This window comes from Dioscorea cayenensis, chromosome 9 (assembly GCF_009730915.1).
Source record: "Dioscorea cayenensis subsp. rotundata cultivar TDr96_F1 chromosome 9, TDr96_F1_v2_PseudoChromosome.rev07_lg8_w22 25.fasta, whole genome shotgun sequence".
NCBI classification, from domain to species: Eukaryota; Viridiplantae; Streptophyta; class Magnoliopsida; order Dioscoreales; family Dioscoreaceae; genus Dioscorea; species Dioscorea cayenensis.
The window spans coordinates 23,856,973-23,861,123 of NC_052479.1; the positions used below are offsets into that span (position 1 = coordinate 23,856,973).

Sequence of the window (4,151 nt, forward strand, 5' to 3'; positions counted from 1 at the left end):
AGTACCTCCTTTATGCCAAGAAGGTGGAGGTCTTCTCCGACGAGCGCCGACGAGCAGACAATGGCGTCATTGAAGTTGAGAAGCTACATGATGCATCCTTTGCAGCTTAGTCAAGCGCTTATCATGAAAAGTAGAAGACTCGGTGAAGATCACCGGTATAGTGCCTTGTCTAGGGCTTGTATTACCCAGCCATTGACATCCCTCGGATCGCCCACTTTCTCTTCATAATGATATGTGATCGCCGAGCCAAGCATGTAAACATACACCGAGGATGAGACATTGCCCTTCAATATCTCATTTCAATGTTCCACACTTGACGAGTCCATAATTGTCATTTTGTAGTATATAACCAACATGAACTCCATTGCTTCATTCACCATGGTAATGAGTTGTGAATGAAAGGGAGGAAAGAAGATGACCACTTGGAACTGGACAATCATCGCAGCGACAAAGAACCGCAGATGATGATAATGGCGAGTGGGGATCGTCGACCACCGTGCCGATGTTGAAAAGGATTTGAGAGGGGATTCATGGCGGAGGGTTTGGCGGAGAGAGAGCGAAAGACGAATTCTCGAAAATGGGGTAGAGAGAGCTTAAGGGACAAGGAATACATGCATCGCATGCATGCATGTTTTTTATATTCTTCTTATGATTATTTTTTTAAAAATTCTTTTCCTCTACTTGTTTTTTTGGCCGCCACCGCCCATGTCCATCATCTTCTTCTCCGAGGCTTTTCAGCTTTTTCCCTCTATGTCCTCTCCTTCTTTTTCGGTTAGCGGAGATTATGGTGGCGGCGAGCGGATCAGAGTGATGGCAGCAGCGGTGAGCAACACTCGATGAGCGGCGGCAATAGTAACGAGCGGCAACGGTGGCATACTTGGCGGCATTATCTCGACCATCAAACATGCGCGGCGATGAGCGAGCGGCAGCGGCGACGAGCGAGCGGCGAGCGGCAGCAGTAGCGAGCGTTCGAGTATCGTATGCGGTCATGGTTGGCGGCATTATCTCGGCTACTCAACCATGACGGCGACTCCTTTGGCGAGCGGCAGTGGACAGACCGGTGAGCGATCTCCTTTATATATATATATATATATATTTTTGCATGAATAAGCAAGAAAGAAATTGAAGAACCTTTTTTTCTTGACTCTCTCTCGATTGTTTTTAATCCTCCCTTCCAACAAAAAAATTTCTTTTTGCCGGTCCTTCTCCTCTTTTTAAAAAGGAAGCCTTCATCTTATCTCTTCAACTCACCCATCCCGTCAAATCCCAACGAGAATTTTAAAATTTTTCTTACCCTTTTAACTAATCTCAGTCAAATCGATCGGATCAAATATATTTAAATTCGAAATTTTTTTTTATTATTATTATTTTATTATTATTATTTTTTTTATATATATTTTTTTTCTTATCTTTTTTTACTTCTCTTAAATTTTTTTTATTTTTTTTAATTAATTATTATTCTTATTATTATTTATTTTTTTTTAAACACAAAACCCTCGTACCTATCTAATCCTAACTGATAAAGGTAAGATCAGGTCATGGTACTGTAGTATATTCCTTGTAGCAAAGTACTGTAGTAGTAGCACCGACACTGTAGCTTCCACTGTAGCACCTGGAGAGTTTTCAAGGCAGAAATCGAATCATGGCATACAGCCTCAATGCTGCCCGGTATAGAGCCTGGGATAATCACTGTAGCACAGAGGAAGTTGATTGATTAAAGGTATACTGGCTCAATGAGGTGCTAATTGAGCCAGTATGGATACTATTGGGTGTGCATATGAGGAGTTTTCTTGCCCGAAACAGTATCAATGAGGAGCTCAATGAGGTCCTCATTGAGCCAGTTTACCACCTCGGGATTGATGGATCTTGGAGTAAATGAGGAGGGTTATAAAGAGCATCTTGGGGAAAAGAAAGGGGGACTTTTTGGGAGGATTTCGGGGAGACATTTTTTAGGGTTCTTGGTAGCCACCACTTGGGAAGAAGGAGAAAACAAAGATATTATATTCTTGAGGAGATTTTGGCTTGAAGCTTGGGAAGATCAAGGGTTTGAACTTCAAGGGGAAGCTTCATCATCAAGGGAGGAGAAGCATTCGGCACCTTTTGGGCTAGAAGAAGCGTTATTCGGCCGGCATTCTTCCTCCTCTTCATCATTCGGACTAGGGAGTGCCATTTATGTATTTACTTCTTGCTTTTGTTGTGTTTGAGACATTTATTTGTGTGATGGCACACTAGACCCCCAAGGCCACCGGATGTAGGTGAACCTTGGGGGGTTCATCATGTATTTTGGATGCTTCACTTTTATTTGGAATGCATTGGTGTGATTTGTGGCTTAGCTCATGTTGCTTCATGCCTAGAACTATAATACGGAGAAATCCTTAGTTCTTACTTGAGTTGTACACGTAGACGTGACCTACTCACGTGTACTATATCACTTTGGAGCTAAAAGGTGAGATCCTTGACCAACATGCCGAGAAATTGGATGTTGGTTGCCCCTCCGAACCATGAGGATGAACTTAGGTTAAGTGCATCCTTGTTGCGCGATCTCCATGTTCTTAACGCAATCGTAGGAATTTCACTAAGGAGAAATCCTTGTCATCATTTGTATGGGATTAGGGTTTGACTACCGAGAAATCGGGGTTGAACTATTATTGAGATCCGTCGGTCTAAATCACCCATGCCATCTATTCTTTTGCATCCATGCATCATGGTGAACCCCTCTTGGGAATCCTCATCCCGAGGCCTATTCTTACCATTATTGCTCTTGCGATTTACTTGCTTATTGTGGGACTGCTACACTTGTATTCTTATTTATATTATTGCACGTATTAGAGTAACACCATGTTTCAATTGTAAGGTTAGAAAGTAAGTGTTGGAGGAGTAATAGGAGCTCCTTAGCCCCGTGGAATACTACGACCCCTGTGTCACTCACAGGGTATTACTTGACGATCCCGTACACTTGCGGGTAATCAATCAAGTTTTTGGCGCCGTTGCCGGGGACATTAAGGAATTCTAGGAAACTTCTAGCTTATTGATCTATCCATTTTTCTTTTCTTGCATTTCTTTTTTTTATTATATGTTTTATTTCTTTTGAGCTTAACTTCCTTTATCTTTATTGACTTTGCAAGGTACTGTGCATGACACGAGCAAATCCGTCAAATCTAGTTGCACAAGACAGTGAAATCGAGAGAACCTTGCATCGACGGCTTAGAGAAGTGAGTGAAAGCACTAGTGAAAGAAACATCGAAATCGAGGATAGAGAATCTGTAGTTATGGCCGAAGAAAGACGTACTTTATCCGAGTATGAGAGGCCGCAATTCACGGGTGAAGAATTTAGTGTGCAAGCTCCATCCATCGCCATAAATAATTTTGAGATCAAGGCAAGCACCATCGGCATGATCCAGAATTCAGTTCAATTTAATGGTCTTGCAAATGAAGATGCCCATGATCATCTCGCCCGTTTTCTTCAAATTTGTTCTACCTTCAAGATAAACGGGGTGACTGACGACGAGATCCGGCTACGATTATTCCCATTCAGTTTGAGAGATGGAGCATACCGTTGGCTCACATCCTTACCACTGAGATCGATCAAAACATGGAAGGATATGGTGGAAAAATTCTTGGGAAGGTATTTTCCTCCTAGCAAAGCGGCGAAGCTAAGGATAGAAATTTTGGCATTCAAACAAGGAGAGTCGGAGACACTATTTGAAGCTTATGAGAGATTTAAGGACCTTCTTCGAAGATGGCCCCATCATGGCTTTGCTTCTTGGATGCGGATTCAGATCATCTACAACGGGTTAAACTATGCAACTCGTCAACTAATTGATGCCGCAGCGGGCGGATCTCTTAGCAACAAGTACCCCGACGATGCCGAGCAACTACTTGAATCAATGGCAAGCAATGAGTCTCATTGGGCCTCAAGAGGTGCACCACAAAAAGGGGCCAGAATTTATGAAGTCAATGCTAATGATGCTCTTGCCGCAAAGGTTGATGTGTTGTCTCGAAAGCTAGACTCGCTCTACTCATTATGCTGCAATTCTGCGGGTTCTTCATTACCTCCGTGGCACTCTTACTAGATCTTTAGTTTTCTTGGCCACATCATCGTTTGAGCTGTGTGCCTACTATGATGCTGATTAGGCAGGTGATTCTACTGA

General features: G+C 42.7%; 1 non-coding gene across 1 annotated transcript; it reads right to left on the reverse strand.

Moving 5' to 3' along the window:
- Positions 1-3,650: 3,650 nt before the first annotated feature.
- Positions 3,651-3,757, reverse strand: LOC120269810. Its single transcript, XR_005539444.1, has one exon. It is a non-coding gene; the product is annotated as a small nucleolar RNA R71 (small nucleolar RNA).
- Between the last annotated feature and the right edge of the window lie 394 nt (positions 3,758-4,151).